Source organism: Prunus dulcis, chromosome 1 (assembly GCF_902201215.1).
Source record: "Prunus dulcis chromosome 1, ALMONDv2, whole genome shotgun sequence".
Lineage (NCBI taxonomy): Eukaryota > Viridiplantae > Streptophyta > Magnoliopsida > Rosales > Rosaceae > Prunus > Prunus dulcis.
Window position 1 is genome coordinate 4055765 of NC_047650.1, and position 20319 is coordinate 4076083.

The following is a 20319-nucleotide window of genomic DNA, read 5'->3' on the forward strand; positions in this document are numbered from 1 at the left end:
AGTCAAAAGGTCTTTACCTCTATAGATGTTCTGTTTCGGGAAATGACTTACATTTTTCAACAACCCATGAGGAGAATCGAGAATCCACCACTGCTCCAATTCTCGATTTTTTCCCCCATGACATCACTCTGCATCAAAATGACCAGTCGCTAGTGGAAAGTAACTGGTCGCCCCCCCTTAATTCTTCAACTACAAAGAACCTGCTTCAAAACGACCTGCCACCAGTAGACAGCGAACGGTCGCTAGAGGAAAACGATCAGTTGTCTCCACGTTGGCAAAATCAGGATGAGGAAATTGAACCATTTTATGAGATTTTGCTCGCTTCAGCTCCAGTACCGCACCAATCACCTACTGAGGAAGTCATTCAGGTAACATCTTTTCCTGAAACTGATAACACTAATGAAATATCCCATGATGATTTGATTTCAGAAGGCATAGAGCCTGCATATCAGCTTCCAAAAAGGAAGAACCGTGGCAAACCTAGAGTACAATATGAAGCAGATCTAAAAGCCAAAGGGAAATACCCCATCAATAGATTATCAGAGTCACGTGTGCACTATGTGAAGCAGTTAACTGACATATCTGTCCCCAACAGTGTAACTGAAGCACTAGAAGACCCAAAATAGAATGAAGCTATGAATGAAGAAATGCAAGCTCTCCAAAAGAATGTCACATGGGAACTCGTGCCCTTACCTCATGGAAAAAAGACAGTGGGATGCAGGTGGATTTATACTGTGAAACTCAAAGCAGATGGATCTGTTGAAAGATATAAAGCTAGATTGGTGGCGAAGGGGTACACATAGAGATATGGGATAGACTACGAGGAGACCTTTGCTCCAATAGCCAAGATTAACATTATTAGAGTCCTATTGTCTCTAGCAGCAAATCTCGATTGGCCACTACATCAGTTTGATGTCAAAAATGCATTCTTACATGGAGACTTGGAAGAAGAAGTATATATGGACTTACCCCCAGGATGTAATTCAGTTTCTGACAAGAAAAATCAAGTTTGCAAGCTCAGAAAGTCATTATATGGGTTAAAGCAATCTCCTAGGGCATAGTTTAGCAGATTTACTAAATCTATGAAGAATTTTGGATATACACAGAGTAATTCAGATCACACCCTGTTCTTGAAGCGTGATGAAGGAAAACTTACTGCATTGATTGTTTATGTAGATGACATAATCATAACTGGAAACAACGCAGAAGAGCAACTGAAGTTGCAAAAGTATTTGTCTCAGGAATTTGAGATGAAGGATTTTGGTGATCTGAAGTACTTTCTTGGAATCAAAGTAGCAAGGTCAAAAACTGGTATATTTTTGTCTCAAAGGAAGTATGTAATGGATCTACTCACTGAAACAAGAATGCTTGGATGTAAGCCTGCTGACACACCCATTGAGATGAATCACAAGTTGTGTAAAGACATGGACCAAGAACCAACCAATAAGGAACAGTACCAACTCCTTGTTGGAAGGTTGATATACATGGCACACACAATACCATATATTGCATATGCTGTGAGTGTGGTTAGTTAGTTTATGCATTCGTCAAGTGTTTCTCATAGGAATGCAGTTAATCGAATCTTAAGATACTTAAAGTCAGCCCCTGAGAAAGAATTAATGTTCTCAAAAAATGGAGATCTTGAAGTTATTAGATATACAGATATTGATTGGACTGGTTTCATTACAGATAGACGCTCTACTTCTGGTTACTTTACATTCTTGGGAGGTAACCTAGTCACTTGGCGGAGTAAAAAACAAAATGTGGTTTCTTGGTCTAGTGCAGAAGCAAGGTATCGAGGAATCGCTCACGGAGTTTGTGAATTATTGTGGATCAGAAGACTTTTGACAGAATTGGGCTTCAAATCAGAAAAGCCAATGGAGTTGCATTGTGACAACAAGTCAACTATAGATATTGCCCATAATCCAGTTCAACATGATCGAACCAAACATGTTGAGGTGGATAGACATTTTATTAAAGAAAAAATTGAGAAGAAGATCATCCGCCTAACATTCATAAAATCAGAAGATCAACTTGCAGATATCTTAACAAAAGCTGTTTGTGGCAGAGTATTTCATGACTCACTTACCAAGTTTGGCATTGGTGACATATATGCACCAACTTAAGGATGAGTGTTGACGTGAGTCTCCTAATTAATCAAGGAGATTTATTTCCTTGATTAATTAAGGGATTTACTTTCCTATTTTATATAGTTGACAAATCATTATTTAATTAGGAGATACTATCCTAATTGATTACTGTATCTATTTCCTTGTAAAGCACTCATGTAAACTCGTATATATACCTCCTTATGGAGAAGAATAAAACTCAACCCAAAGTATTCAAACCATATTCATATTTTAGCACAACATATATAAAGTAAAACTTTGTGAAAATAAAAAATATGAGAGAGGGCCTGGGCTCACCCTGGTCCTTAGGTGGCTCTGCCACAGCCCATGAACATGCATCAAGTGTTGAGAAAGGTAATGAAAATACACCTTGGGTTAAAGTGATGAACAAAATGTTAGATTTGATAAACATGGAAGGAAATTTTTTAAAAACATCATTTACTCTATATTAAGTTTTCCAAGTTGTTAATTTTTGAAGAAATTGGGCTTCCATTTGGATGGAGATACTTTAAAGAAAGAGCTCATTTTTATTCACTATTTTAACCCAAGTTGTACCATAACCATCATTCTCAACTTACTTTTTTTTCGAAAATATCATTATCAGTACTTGACACATGTCTATGGGCATAACCATGGTTTCACAAATATAAAGCAAAAAAGTTAACTATGTTTTTGCCCATGAGCACTTATCAAGTGTTGAAAAGGGTGATAAGAATACACCTTAAGTTAAAGCGGTGAGCAAAATGAGTTGGATTTGACAAACATGGAAGTAAATTTTTTACCAATAACCAACTTACCAAAAACACTAGATGACAAAAACCAACATAACTTTTATTCCAAAAAACAATTGTTACTAGGTTCTGTGAACCTCATTTAATTAAACCATAAGGAATCTTTATATATAAAAGAAGAAGAAATACCCAAGTGATCTTCCACCAAGAAATACTCCACTACTTTTCACACAAACAATATCAATATCGCTTTGCTCATAAAAAATGTATTGTTGCTGCTAATGGTGTTGGTGTTGTTCCAAACTACTTGCGGTTTAAGTCTTCATCAGCCTAGACAAACCGTTATAGCCACTAATGATTTGGGCGCAGAGATGACCATTCACTGCAAATCCAAGCAGGATGATCTTGGTTCCCATCTTATCCCCATTAAAGGCAAGTATGAGTTTTCATTTCGACCCAACTTTTGGGGGACAACACAATTTTATTGCAGTTTCCAATGGGGAACAAAATTTCACTATTCCGATATATACATAGATTCTAGAGACTTCAAGTTTGGTGATACTAATAAGTGTTTGTGGGGCATAATACCAAAAGGTCCTTGCATGTGGAACTATTTAACTAGTTATTACGACATTTGCTACGAGTGGAACTAGGGGTGGAATCGGCTCGGTAACCAACCCGATGGGCTCCAACCGATAATCGACCGAGGGTAGTTGGTATACCCAAATCCGTCGGTTTACCGGATTTCGGTTGAACCGAAATCATCAGTCGGAATGATTCGGTGACGGTAGGAAACTAGATAGATCGATAGATAGAGAAAAAGAGGAGGAGAAGAAGAAGAAGAAAGATGACGGAGATGAAGATGAAGGCCGCCGGCGAAGAGGAGAGAGAGGGAGGACGAGGAGAAGAAGAAGGGTTGTGACGGGGACAAGAAGAGAGATGGAGGAGGAGAAGAAGAAGTGATGGTGAGATGAACTTCGAAGAAGAATGGTGGCAGCGAAAAGGAGAGAGAGGGAGGAGAAGAAGAGATAAGCTCGTGAGGGGGATGAAGAAGATGGCAACTGGAGAGAAAAATAAGAAGAAGAAGATAAGAATAGAGTCTGGAATTTAAGAGATGCTAGGGTTAAAAACCCTAATTTTTTAATAATATTTTTTAATTCTCTTTAGAAGCTATTAAATACTCTTGTTGTACATAGATTTAATAAGAAAGCCAAGCAGTCCAATGGAAAGATGGAATCATTTGAAACCCTAGGTCAGGGGATCCCCTAGAATGCATATTTTTGCACAATTTCACACGTAGTCGGTTCGGTTCGATGAAATACTGAATCGGCCGGTTCGATTCGGTCCGATTCAGTCGGTTTTACGATTTTTCGGTAGAAAATGCCAGCCCTAAGTGGAGCAAGAGTTTGAAATCATATGCTCCTTAGTTATTTGTAATTTCTTTGTTGTTATGTGAGATGGAAAATGTAACTCACATTATATGCTCTTCTTCATATCTGTAATAAACAAGAGCTTGATTGTACTTACTTGGTATGGGCATATAGGAATTGGTTATCTCCCATTGTCGAAATTAATAACAAGTTTGTAATTTGTTAGTTTTAATGTTGAGGACTATAGTATATGCTCTAGTTTTAATGTTCTCTTTAATGTTGAAATCTACATGTATCAATTCAAATTTCTCGAATTAAAGAAGAAGATAGGTTTCAAGAAATTTTATATCAACTTCAATTTCATTGGTTTTAAATGGAAGATGAACTTATATATGTACTTGGCATATGCTAATAAATTGGTTTGGGCGGAGATTGGATTAGATCTTGTACACCCCTAGTTATGGACTGACCTTGGACAACAAGAAGTTGGCCACTGCTAATGGTTATTCCTTTAAATGCACCAATGTTAAATGTAGAGGCTCGGGATTCGTGAATGAATGCTATATTAACTTACCTTGTTTTTAGAAAATTTAAAAAAAGAAAAAAACTAGGAAATTACCAAACAGTCATGCTCAGAAATATTACTCTGGAATGTTATATATAATTTATTTTCTTTTTATTCCCACAGAAAACTGTTACTAGGTTCAATGAATCTCATTTAATTAGACCACAAGAAACCTACTATATGAAAGAATATTTCACAAATGGTATTCCACCAAGAAACCCTAGTGTTTTACTACCAAGGAAAACTTCCAACAAGCAATAACATGGCTTTATTCAGTAGAAATGTATTGCTGCTAATGGTAGTTTTTTTTTCTGATTACAAGGTGCCAGGCAATATTTCGTCACCATACACAAACTATTAGAAGTACTAATGATGTGGGTGCAGAGATGACCGTTCATTGTAAATCCAAGGACGACGATCTCGGGTCTCATGTGATCTCCGTTAAAAGTACGTATGAGTTTTCATTTAGACCTAATTTTTGGGGGACTACACTATTCTTTTGCAGGTTCGAATGGGGGTCGGAATCTCACTATTTCGACATATACATATCATATAGAGACCACCCGCTGTGCAATGTGTGCTTGTGGAGCATAAGACCAAAGGGGCCATGCATGTGGAACTATGAAACCCAGTTTTACGACATTTGCTTTCAGTGGAACAAGGATAATCTGAGATCATATGCTCCTTAGTTTTAATTTCTTTGTTGTTATGTGCGATGGAAAATGAACTTACGTTATATGCTCTTCTTCATCTGTAATAAACGAGCTTGATTGTACTTGCAACGGCATATTGAATTGGTTACCTATAATTGTTGAAAGTAATGTTTTTGTAAATTTGCTGATTCTAATATATGCCCTATTTTATCAATTATTTCGATACAATTAGTTCGCAACTGACATATGCAATGGTAATTGGACTTTTTTTAGTACAAAAAAGGCGATTTCTTACACACACATAAAATTAAAATGTCATGGGGGTTCAAACCTGAGACCTCTTGTCTGTAAGTTAAGGCCATTTTTCACTGTACTAGATCCCGTTGACAGTAATTGGACTTTTTAAAGGTGTACGAACAACACGCACATGCCTTTCGTGTAATTAGTAAATTTCAGGAATCAAATTGCAACAATTGACACTACAGACACCCAAAACTCGAATTTCACAAAACTACTGGATCATAATCCTACTTTGGCCTCCGAAATATTTGTATGGAGAATTGACATTTCTGGTCATGTTTTTGATCTGGATATCAATTTGGTCCATTTAGTTTCAATTAATTGTTTCAATCCAATCAATTCTCGTCATTTGTTGTTCGTTTTAACCAGGTCCTAGCTTCATAATTTCGTTAAGTATTTTGGTGACATAGTCTGTTTGTAATTGTATGGGTAAGGTCAAAATCATCATTTACTTTGTATTAAATTTTCTTGACCAACATGAAAGGAAAACTTTTACCAAAGACCACAAGTTTTGCAAAAACACTAGGTATACCATCAACATAAATTTTCTTCCCTTTTTGCTGTAACTAATTGCATTTTGTTCCAAAAGAAAATTGTTACCCAGGGTCTGTGAACCTCATTTAATTAGACCATAAGGAACCTCTATATAAAAGAAAAAAATACCCAAGTGATCTTCCACCAAGAAATACTCCACTACTTTTCACACAAACAATATCAATATGGCTTTGCTCATCAGAAATGTATTGTTGCTGCTAATGGTGTTGGTGTTGTTCCAAACTACTTGCGGTTGGCGTTTTCGTGAGCATAGACTAACTATTACCGCCACTAACGATTTGGGCGCAGAGATGACCATTCACTGTAAATCCAAGCAGGACGATCTTGGTTCCCATCTTATCCCTATTAAAGGCAAGTATGAGTTTTCATTTCGGCCCAACTTTTGGGGGACAACACAATTCTATTGCAGTTTTCAGTGGGGAACTGAATTTCACTATTTCGACATATACATGGGAGATAGGGACCACGAGAATTGTGATAGTTATAAGTGCATATGGAGCATAATACCAAAGGGTCCTTGCATGTGGAACTATTTAACCGGTCATTACGACATTTGCAAAGACTGGAACGATAGTAGTCTGAAATCATATGCTCCTTAATTAGTTGTAATTTCTTTGTTGTTATGGGAGATGGAAAATGTAACTCACATTATGCTCTTCTTCATATATGTATAATTATCAAGAGTTTCGGGCTGTTGAATCAAGGGTTTGAATTTTTGTTGGTTTAGGCGTAATTCTCTTCATATCAATTCATTTGATCACTAGAGATGTACCCATTTCGGCACTTTTGTGGCTTTGTACTATGTTCTATTTCTTCAATAAATACTATCGCTTGTTTCAAAAAAGAAAAAAACTAAAACTAAAACTAAAACTAAAACAAGAACTTGATTGTATTGGTATCGGCATATAGGGATTTTTTATTTATTTATTTAATGCGAGGCATATATAGGATTTGGTTATCTCCGATTGTTGAAATTAACAAGTTTGTAATTTGCTAGTTTTAATGTTGAGGACTTTATGCTCTATTGATCAAATCTATCTCTTTTGTTCTCTTTACCAAGTGTATGAATTTAAATTTCTCGAAATTAAAGAAGAAGATAGGTTTCAAGAAATTTTATATCAACTTTGATTTCATTGGATTTAAATGGAAGATGGACTTATATTTTGTACTTGGCATATGCTATGATAAATTGATTTGATTCACTGGCTTTGTTCATTTTGGTTCCTTCATTTAACATTCAAAGTTTCTCGACTCTCATAGGACCAGTGGCGTAGATAAAGGGTGGTTGCGTTTTGGTTATCGCAACTTTTCAATGAAATCGTGAACCAACCGACATATTGCGGTATGATAAAAAGACGAACCATGAACTGACCAACATAATTGGTATAGGGAACAACATAATATTACAGAATTTTCTATCAACAAAAAAAAGAAAAAAAGAAAGAAAAAAAAGAAGGTATGCTCATGCTTAAAAATACTGCTGAAATAAGCAAAACTTTCTATCGTTGACCATGATTCTTTAACTCATATACGGAGAGAATGAACTTTATTATTAAAAATAAACCAATAGAATCCACAATCCTACTAATGCACAATTAATCAACTAATTGATTGCAAGCTAGAGATTATCTCGGCTAACCTATTAATAACAACCTAACAAAATTACCAACACAACTGATGTTGCAATACTAACTGAAACCCAAGTTCCTACTAAATAAAAGTTTAATTATTGAAACCCACTAATACCTCAGATTGAGCCCTAATCCTCACATCGACTTCGAGCCTAGACCCATTTGTGGACAAATTTGGTGGTGCTCTAAATGTCCTGATTGTAGACCATGTCGAGCTTGACTTGTTTGACTCTCTCTCTGTACCTGCGACTCCAATTTGTCCAACTTCTTCTTCAGCTCTTTGGCATCAAATAGTAGCAATTATGAGAGAAACAATCAACTGATAAACAATTGCTCAAGTACATATAGGTCGACGGTGTTTTAGTGGCGACAGAGACTGTTGCAACGAGAGCTTAGTTCTTCAATGGAGGACTGTTGAATTTCTAAGGTTTTTCAAGGGGAAGGAAGAAGACGGAAAGGATGAGTGTATCCCTAAATCTAAAATCGTTGGGTTTATCTTCTTTCTTTTTTATTTCTGTTTTTATTTGATCTATGTGAAATTCTTTTATTTTTTTTATAACAAATTATGTAATTAAAACATATGAAATGGCAAATGACATGGGTTGCCATGACATGTGCCACACGTGTTGGTATCCAAAAGCATGGTAAATAAGTTGGTGCTCTTAGCGTTATTGTAAACATATAGTGATTATGGATCGGCGGTGGACAACATCAAGTTGGCCACTGCTAAGATTCCTTTAGGGCCCCGTTTGTGTAATATTCCACATCGACCAACGGAGAGGGGGTGATGTGCTTTATATGTACGTGCCCGCCTCCATCTAGTTCGAGGCCTTTTGGGAGCTCACTGGCTTCAGAGTCAAGGGAACTTCGAAGTTAAGCGAGTTGAGGGCTAGAGCAATCTCAAGATGGGTGACCCACTAGGAAGTTGCTCGTGAACTCCCAGAAACAAAACCGTGAGGGAAGATAAGGGGGCCCAAAGCGGACAGTATCGTGCTACGGCGGAGCTGATCCCGAGATGTGACAATTTGATATCAGAGTCACTCTACCGTGTGGTGTGAGTGTGCCGACGAGGACGTCGGGCCCTTAAGGGGGTGGATTGTAACATTCCACATCAACCAACGGAGAGGGGGTGATGTGCCTTATATGTACATACCGCCTCTATCTAGCACGAGGCCTTTTGAGAGCTCACTGGCTTCGCAGTCATGGGAACTCCGAAGTTAAGTGAGTTGAGGGCTAGAGCAATCCCAGGATAGGTGACCCACTGCGAAGTTGCCCATGAGCTCCCAGAAACAAAGCCGTGAAGGCAGAGAGGGGGCCCAAAGCGGACAATATCGGGCTACGGCGGAGCCGATCCCGGGATATAACAGTTTGGTTCATGGGAAAGAAGACTTAGGGATGAGAAATCAATTACTTTCCCATGTTTGGTAAGTCAAGGCATAGGAAATCGTTGCCTAACCCATGGAAAAGCAGGGGGAAAAGTGAAGTCATCCTCCCAACTTGGGTTTTGTTTTCCCTCATCATGGGAAAGTTTGGGGAAATGAACCAACATTAAATACACATTTTTTGACAGGACCCGACCCAATTTCCACTTTGGAATTCGAGCCAAGTCCTGTGCGTGTTCGACACCTGGCGAATGTCGGGCACCAAGGACCTTTTTACCCTTCTTAATTTAAATTCTTTTTAACTTCCCTTAGACTTCTGCCTAAATTTCGGCAGAGCCTCCCCTGTATTTTGACCACTCCCAAAATTTTCCACCTGTTAAACAATCAATAATTTCACACCAACTGCCAGAATATCTCAAATAACCAATCTTAATTCTCACTTTCAACTAGATATCAGAGCATTTTTTTCTAAATTTTTCAGGGTTTCAAGGGTTCTCTACGAAACTCTACCTTACGTGGTGAAGCGGAAATTTTGCATGGCCTGGTGGTGGATCTCGTGCACTTCTACGACCTGGGGGCGAAAAACAGGTTGAAAAATGTGAGTGGACAAAAATATGGTTCTTAGAAACAACTTTATAACCATAATAACCCCCATTGTAAAAGTAGTTAAATAAAGCTGAATACGTACTCTCCCTTGAAAGCATACTAAACTCAAGGCATTCTATATAAATCATATTCAAGCTCGAAAAGTTTCGCACAAACGCACTGAAATCAAAGCTTGCATAAAACACTGAAATCAAACTTGTATAAAAGCTCTGTACTCAAACCTTGCATAACTGAACAAATATATAAAGATATAGAATGCGCAAATATCAAAGAAACTGGTTTGAAATAGCTGAAAATCATAACTGAATAAAAGAGCTGAAAATCCTTTGAAAATACCACCTATTTGTACCCCTGTCATATCCGTCAATTCCCCTGGCAGGTCTCGGGCGCCACGCAGTCCACCCGAGCCGCAAACTGGCGAAATCAGGGGACTATGATCAGCCTGATCTGCCGGCAGATTCCTCGAGGACACCAAGTCAGCTCGAGTCGCTCTGGCAGGATGCAAGGGACCGTAGTCAACCTGATCCGCAATCCTGGCAGGTCTCGGGACACCAAGTCTGCCGAGCCGCAAATCCTGGCACTCACGGTCCGAGCTTCCCCGTAACTCGTGAGGCAAAGTCAAGTGCACTGACATAAGCTGAAATCGGACTGGATGTCCGTAGACATCGGTCCAACTCTGGGTAATCACCAAAGAAAATGGGTACGATGTGGTTTTAAAGTAAATTCCTTTAGAAAAAAAATATCTGAGTAATAACTATAAAGCTCAAATTGTGCTACGGTCTCAACTGATTCCAACCTCAAACTCTGTTTCTATAACTGGTAAATAAGAAGCACAGACTTATAGAACTATTTCTGTACTAATCATGTTCGGAACCACAATAAAGCTTACTCAAGATCAAATAAAGAAATTTATTCAAATAAACTCATTTATAAAACTCATTAATATAAAATCAATAGAAAATCACTTATGAAATCTTTTTTTATAGAAATCCTTTATATAACTCATTTATATAAAATAATTCGTGAAAGAAAGTCCACTCACAGATGGTCCGAGCTCAATGGACCCTTCGAAGGTCCCTCCTGCAGGTCGACTGGACCTCTGGTGCCTGATTATCCAGGAATAATAAATCAATAGTCTGCTGAAATAAAAGAATTAAATTAAACACCCTGCCCCCGGCTCCTAGAAATACGTGCACTCATCTTAAAGTTACTCTTATGCTCGCCTTAGCTTTTTAGATAGTTAGAATGGTCTTAAGAGACCCGAAGCCTCACTTAAGCGATAAGCTGCCAGATCGGCCGATCCGGGACCCCGTGGGTCCACGGTCTCCGATGGCCAATCTGGGCTTCTCTGAAGGTTCCTTACATAGAAGGAACCATGTTCCGCTAATTTGGTCCGAAACGGACGGTCGGATTGGCCAAAATCTCATTATCGCTTAAAATCCAAACCCTAGCCCCAGGGTTCGCGATTTCGGAGTATCCGGGACTCCGATTCACAATCCGTCGAATCCTACACGATCCTGAAATCATGTAGACCGACATATCCGAAATTCAGCGCGATCCGACGATTTGACGACACTGCACCCGCGGATCGCGCGATATGGATAATCCGTTCGGGGCTCAAACGGACTCCGAATCGAGATCCGCGAAATCCTACACGCTCGTGACGACACAAGGGTCACAAAACTGCACAGAATTACTTCACCACCCTCGCCCACACGCCCCAGCACATGCGGTCAGATTTGGGTGTCTTAAGCGATTTCGGGTGGCCGAAAAATCTCGGAACCAAGACTCCAAACTCCTATCCTAGGTAAAACACCCCATTTGGAGTCACTTTTGTTCTTGGACATACCCCAAAAAGTGACCGGAAATAGTAGTTTTTGGCAGCCGAAGTTTCAGCCAGATTTCAAGTCGAAAATTGATCGCTTTAGAGCTAAAATCGATCGAAACCCATACACCCATCAGCTAGAACACGAAAAATATCTGAGAAACCATACCTTACTCGATCGATTTGGTAAAGAATTGAAGGAGAAAATCGAGCTGGAAGTTTGAACTGGAATCGGTAAACATCCGTCGGAAATTGTGATTTTCCGACCAGCTCAGGGCGGCCCCGGGGTGGAGGTCGGTCAGGTCTTGACGGCGAGAGGGAGGCGGAGCCGATGGTACCCTCGCCGGAGATCGGCTCGGCCTGTGGTGGCCGGGCCGTTGCCTAGAAGTCGAACGGTCGCACTGCTGAGTGCGACGGGTGAGGAAGAGAGGAGAGAGAGAAGAACTGACGGGGGAGAGGAGAGAGAGGGAAATAAAAATCTGACTTTTTGACCAAATTACCATTTTGCCCTTCGCGGTATTTAGACCATATCTTCTTCGTTACAACTCCGATTCGGGTCTACTCCATGTCTACGAAATCGTTTCACTGCGCTCTACGCAATGGCCAAATTTCCAAATTTCCAAATTCTTTTTCGATTAAAAAGTCAAATTTTTTCCCATTAAAATATGCGAGGGCAAACTTGTCTTTTTGCTAAAAGATATTTTCCTTACTTCTTAGATATTTTCTTTCTTTTTAGATATTTTGGTTTGGGTTATTACATTTTTCATGACCATTTTGTCCCCATTAACAATTTAGAATTATAATATATCATTAAATTCATTCTCTTTTAATTTAAGTTAATATGGGTATAATTGAAAATTTATACAAACTTTGTTTCCATTCCTACTCAAAACAAACATGGAAAATGAAATAAAGTGCTATCTCCCTATTATTTTCCTAGCATTACCAAACGTGGAAAAGGAATCTTCTATTTCCCATCCCTTGGGAAATTACATGGGAAATGATTTCCCCTCAAATTCATTCCGTGAACCAAACGGGACGTAAATGCATGTTAAATTAGAGGTTTGGGATCCGTTGATGGATGCTATATTAACTTACTTTGTTTTTATAAAATTCAAAAAAGAAAAAAAAAATACTTAACTTGTTATATACAAATCATCAAAATTGAAGGAAGTTGAGGCTAGACTCTAAAACCAATTGGCAATGGGGGAGCCCAATACATTATAAGTCCTTGCAAGGTTTTCTAACTTTCCAATATGGGACATTTTTCACTTCACATATTCTCACAAAAATCAATTATATTTTTGCTTCTTCCTTTTTTCCATCTAAATAATTGCACTCCAGTGTTTAATAATTTTATATTCAGTCAACATAACTCAACGATAATCATGTTTCTATGACCTGATTTTTTATTTTTTATTTTAAATACAAGAGAAATTAGAGAAAGGGAGAATTGAATTGACATCGTATGTATGAGTAAATACTATTACCTTCTTGAATTACAAGGTTTATGGGCCAATCTAAATGTGCATTAATTGTGCTCTTATCCTTATGATTTCCATTTTATCCCAATAGAAAATTGTTACTTGGTTCAATGAACCTCATTGATTAGGCCATGAGGAAACCTAGTATATAAAAGAACATGATGCACCCTCTCGTGGTCATCCCTCAACAAACTCCAAGTGGTTTGGAGAAAATCCAACAATCAATATCATTACATGGCTTTGCTCATCAGAAATGTGCTACTAATTGTGCCTGTTTTGTTCCTAACTATGTGCCATGCAGACGGCAAAACTGTTGGGAAAGATGGCGAAAAAATCAAAGAGTCAATAAATAAATATGGCACTCCCAGGATCTAACTTCTCCCAACCTTGTGTAAATAAAATGGGCAAAAAAATAACACTCTATCTTCCACTAAGAAAAATAATGGGAATACAATAATAATCTCACCAAACAACGGTGGCTAAACTCTCTCTTAATTTTTCTCTCAAGAGGATTTTCTCTCTCACACAAGTGAGGTTTTCTTATCTCTCAAAACTCTCTATGTTTTGGTTTTCTAAAGGATGATTTGAACGGAAAGAAGGCAGCTGCTTTTATAGCCAACGTTCCTAACAAATTGGTGGCCTTGCATGAGAGAGAGTTTTTCTCATTTTCTCTTTCGTTCGTTTTCTTCAAATTTTCCCGTCCTTTCTTTTATTTTATTTTAATATTTATTTTCCTTCTTTTTCTCTCCTCCACTAACGAGGGAAACCCATCAATCTCCCCCTCCCGACTTAGGTGGAGGGCTCCAGTGGTCCAGCTGCTCTTCTGCAAAATTCGTACTTGTCCTTAGGTAAGGACTTGGCCATCATATCTGAACTATTGTCATCAGTATGGATTTTCTCAAGCTGTAATTGCTTTGACTCCAACATATCACATATCCAGTGATATCGCACATCAATGTGCTTCGACCTCGAGTGAAAACTTGGATTCTTGCTCAAGTGGATCACACTCTGACTATCGCAATGCAAAATGTATTTGTGCTGCTCTTGCCCTAATTCTTGTAGGAATCGCTCCATCCAAAGCATTTCTTTGCATGCTTCAGTAGCTGCAATAAACTCTTCCTCTATAGTTGATAGAGCAACACATTTCTGTAACTTTGATTGCCACGAAACTGTTCCCCCTGAAAATGTAATCAGGTATCCTGAAGTAGATTTTCTGGAATCAAGATCTCCTGCCATGTCTGCATCTGTGTAGCCAATCAATTCAGGTTTTCCACCTCCAAAGCACAAACTCATTTTGGAAGTACCCCTAAGATATCTGAGAATCCACTTCATAGCATTCCAATGCTCTCTGCCTAGTTTAGACAGGAATCTGCTTACAACGCCAACTGCGTGCTTTATGTCTGGTCTCGTGCATCATTGCATCATCAAACTACCAACAGCTGAGGAATATGGCACCATAGCCATGTTTTCTTTTTCTTTCTCACATGTGGGACTCTGCTTTGAACTAAGCTTGAAGTGACTAGGAAATGAGTAGAAACTGGTTTTGCTTTATCCATGTTAAACCGCTTTAGTACCTTCCGATATAACTTTCTTGTGATAACCTCAACTTGATTTTTTCTATCACGGGATATACTCATACCGAGGATTCGTTTTGCGGGTCCTAAGTCTTTCATAGCAAAAGACTTGCTCAACTCTTTCTTCAGCTTGCTAATCTTGTCACTGTTTTGTCCTACGATCAACATGTCATCGACATAGAGAAGAAGTATGATGAATTCACCATCATCAAATCTTTTCACAAATACACAATGGTCTGAAGTAGTCCTCGATATCTGTGTTCAATCATGAAGGAATCAAACTTCTTGTACCATTGTCGAGGCGCCTGCTTGAGTCCATATAAGCTCTTTTTCAGCCGACATACCAAATCTTCTTTTCCTTTGACTTTGAATCCTTCTGGCTGCTCCATGTAGATTTCTTCTTCAAGATCTCCGTGAAGAAAAGCTGTCTTCACATCTAGCTGTTCGATCTCGAGATTCAGGCTTGCAGCCAAACCGAGTACAACCCGTATGGATGACATCTTCACTACGGGTGAGAAAATCTCTTCAAAGTCAATTCCTTTCTTCTGACTGAAACCTTTCACAACTAGCCTTGCCTTAAACCTGGGCTTAGAGTTGTTTTCTTCCGTCTTCAGTCGATACACCCATTTGTTCTTGAGTGCTCTTCTACCTTTTGGTAGGTTCACTAGATCATATGTGTGGTTCTCATGCAGAGATTGCATCTCTTCATGCATGGCTTTCAACCACTCATCTTGTTGATCATGAGTCAATGCTTCTTTATAGCATTCTGGTTCTCCCCCGTCTGTTAGGAGAACGTAATCATCTGGAGAATACCTACTCGGAGGTCTCCGTACCCTGGTCGATCTTCTTGGTTGTAATTCGGCCGCTGGCTCTTCATCGGCTTGTACTTCTAGCCCCTCATCAGCTTCGTCATCTACTATACCATCAGTTGTATAATCATCACTCATGTCATCATCAACTGGTTCATTTATAATAGGATCACTAGCTAGATCATCAGTATCATTGAATTCATCTCGCCCGTCATTGTGCTCCAATGGAGAAGGAACTGGATCCAAGTTAGCTGGATATTCTCTAGGATTATTAGGTTTATCACCTCTTCGAATGTCTTCAATGTTCTGATCTTCAAAGAAGACAACATCTCTACTTCTAATAATCTTTCTAGCTACAGGATCCCATAACCTGTAACCGAATTCTTCATTCCCATATCCCACGAAGATACATTCTTTCGACTTTGCGTCGAGCTTGGATCTCTCGTCTTTAGGAATATGAACAAAAGCTCTACAACCAAAAACTTTCAGATGATTGTAGGAAACGTCTTTTCCCGACCAGAACTTGTTCGGGACATCACCATTCAAAGGTGCTGAAGGAGAAAGGTTGATTAGATCAACCGCAGTCATCAGGGCTTCACCCCAAAAACTTTTGGGCAGCTTGGCATGAGATAACATTGTTCTTATTCTTTCAACAATTGTTCTGTTCATTCTCTCAGCTATGCCATTATGCTGAGGAGTCTTCGAACAGATCTTTCATACCTGATTCCGTTACTTCTACAGTAGTTTCTAAACGCCCCCATATATTCTCCTCCATTATCGGTGCGAATACATTTGAAGCTTCTACCAGTCTCTCGTTCAACGCTAGCATGAAACTGCTTGAAAACTTCATACACTTGATCTTTTGTTCTAAGTGCGTAAGCCCATACCTTCCTGGAATGATCGTCAATGAAGGTAACAAAATATCTTGCACCACCAAGAGTACTAGTGGTCATAGGACCACAAACATCAAAGTACACAACATCCAATACATTGGGTTTTCTTTGTGCATGACCATGTTGAAACGAAGCTCTATGCTGCTTTCCAGCCAAGCAATGCGTGCATGATTTTAGAGGCATGCCTTTCTTCATCCCAGTCAGTGCCTCTCTTTTGGCTAGAATATGCAGCCCTTTCTCGCTCATGTGACCGAGCCGTTTATGCCATAGCTCGATTGAGTCTTCTGCGAGAGCATTTACGTACCAATTACTGACTTTTGCATGTGTCATGTATAAGGTGTTCTCCTTCTTTCCTCGTGCTAGGACAAGAGAGTTCTTGCTGAGTTTCCATTTCCCTTCAGCAAAGACATTGGTGTATCCTTCATCGTCAAGTAATCCAGTGGAGATTAGATTGAGACGCATGTCTGGAACATGTCTCACATCCTTGAGGACCAAGTGACAACTTGTGTTGGTTTCAAGGGAAATATCTCATCTTCCCACGATCTTGGACAATTTGTCATTTCCCATCCTCACATTACCAAAATCTCCATTGGTGTAAGATGTAAAGAAGTCCCTCCGTGAGGTGACATGAAATGATGCACCAGAGTCCACTATCCAGCATGTATCTTGAGAGGACAAATTAACGAAGCCATCACCACATAGAATAATTACCTCATTTCCATCAGAGGTAGTTGCGGTCGTGTGCCTGGCATCACTCTTTTCGTTACCTCTATCTTGCTCTCGTTTAAACAACCTGCACTCTCTTTTCATGTGGCCTATCCCGCCACAATGGTAACATTCTAGGTCCTTTCTTGTCTTGGACCTTCCTCTCGAGCCATCTCTTGACCTGCCCTTTGACTTGTCTCGCCAGTGGAATTTTCTATTGTTAGTTCTTCCACGATACTCTAAGACGAGGGCTTCTGACTTGGCTACTACACCTTGTTCTTTCCTCCTTGCTTCTTCATTGAACATGCTATCTTTAACTATGTCCAATGTAAAAACTCCTTAAGGAGCTGAATTGCTTAAGGATACTACTAGTGTATCCCAACTATCAGGCAAAGAGCTGAGTAACACTAGTGCTTGTAACTCATCATCAAGCACCATCTTCATATTCATCAACAGGTTGATCAAACCTTGGAAGTCACTGAGATGCTCGGTAACACTTCGACCATCTTTGTACTTAAGGTTTACCAACCGTCGGATGACCGATGCTTTATTTTGAGCAGTCTTCCGCTCGTACATGGACGACAATTTTGCCCATAATTTGTGTGCATCCGTCTCTTGTGCCACATAGTGGAACACACTTTGATCCACCTATTGTCGGATTTGTCCGACAAATTTTCTATTCAGAATGCTCCATGCATCGTCTGACTTCCCTACTGGTTTTTGTCCCAGCAATTGAAAGGGCTCATACAAATCCTTGCAGTAAAGGATGTCGTCCATTCTTGGTGTGGGGATCTTTTTCTTCCGGCAGCTGTAAATGGGCTGGGCTGCCAGAAGCGGGAAATCACTGAAATTGCCCCCTATGCTGGAGTTCGAAGATTAAGCCCCAAAAACACTTCGAAAGGGCAGCAAAACCTTAGGAAGTGTTCTGGTTACCTTCACCAATGAAAATGAGAGCTGCTTATAGGTGATTTATGCTTGCTTACAGATAAAGTTTTAGCTTGGCATGAGGAGATTGTGGCATGGGAGCAAGGTCAGCATGAGTTGAGCACCAAAGAGGAGAATAAGGCTTCCTAGGGAGAAATGGGAGTGTTTAAGATGAGGGAGACAAGGTTTGCAGGATGATCTTGGCTAAAAGGGGCTAAAGGAAGGGCATTACTTCTTCCGGCAGCTTGACAGACTCTGAAAATAGTCTGTTAACAGAGAAGAACGAAGAAGAAGAGGGAATAGGGCTACTGGATTTTTGCTAGTAAGAGAGGAAGCTTGCTCTCTCAGCCTGGGTTGGTTTTTGCTAGGTGGAGGGGACCTCCTTTTATAGCTGCGGGAAACCCTCATTCCCCAAGAAACCCTAATGGTCTCTTCCCCATCTTAGCAAGGTTTTCCTTCCCTTTTCCTTTCCTCTCTTGACTTTTCCTGTTTTAGTGAGATTTTTCTCTATCTATTTGCACAAAATCAGGGATTTTGGAGCTCAAGGCCTCCTTTCCTGCGGTTGCTTCAGTAGAAGATTTCTACTTCCAGCCATTTTCTTCCTTTCTTTCTCACTCTTTCCTATAACCAGTTTTGATAGGGAAGGAGTTGGGATGTGTATGTTGGTTTAAAGAGTGGCTCTCTTCCTGGGAGCTTGCATGTTAACATCCCTTGGTTTCTCTGGTGTTTTGTCTTGGAACTTGATCCATTCCCATGTGCTGGCACTTCCCTGCAGCCTTATTCAATGAACTTTCAAACTTCCTTTTCGTGGCTTCTATTCCAGCTAGGTGCTGGAGCTTGTGGTTCATCTATGGCAATTGTATGGGCCAAGGTTCACTAAGTAAATGGGCTATTTTTGTTGAATGATGGGCTTCTTGGTTGGGCTATTCTTTGATTGGGCTAATTTTGGTTGAGTTATTTTGGTTGGGTTATTTTCCCTTTTTGCTCACCCATATATTTGGGCTTAAGAAATGGGCTTGGGTTCAGAGGCTCCCAAGCAACCTGGAACCTCCATTTCTCGTCCCATCAATGGGCCTCATGACAATTTTCTATGAGAATTTCTCCATCTCGTCGACTTCCCCTTTGGTTTTTGTCCGGAAATTCCTTCATAAAATCCCTTTTGAGAGCTACAACATTCTTGTCCTTTTTGATGAATTCTCGTTTTCGTTTTTTCCAAATGGAGTAATTAGATGCAGTCAATTTTAACATTGTTGCTGATGATGATGACGATGACTCCTCCATCTTAAATTACACAAGAATATAATATTTGAGCCAAAACTCTGATACCACTTGTTGGGAAAGATGGCGAAAAAATCAAAGAGTCAATAAATAAATATGGCACTCCCAGGATCTGACTTCTCCCAACCTTGTGTAAATAAAATGGGCAAAAAATAACACTCTATCTTCCACTAAGAAAAATAATGGGAATACAATAATAATCTCACCAAACACCAGTGGCTAAACTCTCTTTTGATTTTTCTCTCAAGATGATTTTCTCTCTCACACAAGGGAGGTTTTCTTATCTCTCAAAACTCTCTATGTTTTGGTTTTCTAAAGGATGATTTGAACGGAAAGAAGGCAGCTGCTTTTATAGCCAATGTTTCTAACAAATTGGTGGCCTTGCATGAGAGTGAGTTCTTCTCATTTTCTCTTTCGTTCGTTCTCTTTCAAATTTTCCAGTCCTTTCTTTTATTTTATTTTAATATTTATTTTCCTTCTTTTTCTCTCCTCCACTAACGAGGGAAACCCATCAAAAACAACTGTTATAACCATTAATAATTTGGGTGCAGCGATGACCATTCACTGTAAGTCCAAGGACGATGATCTTGGCACCCATGTCGTCCCCGTCGGTGGCTCTTACGAATTTTCGTTCAGACCAAATATTTTTGGTAGAACATTAATCTTTTGCTGGTTCGCTTGGGAAACTGAGTCTCATTATTTCGACATATATAAAGCAAAAAGAGAGTTCCCGCCATGGCACGACCGCACGTGGAGTATATTGCCGAGCGGTCCTTGCATGTGGAATTATGAGTCGAGTCAATATGACATTTGCTATCAGTGGAATAAGGATTAATCTGAAATCAAATGCTTCTCAAATTTAATTGCTTGATTGTTAATTATGGGAAATAAGTGCTTGGCAAGGC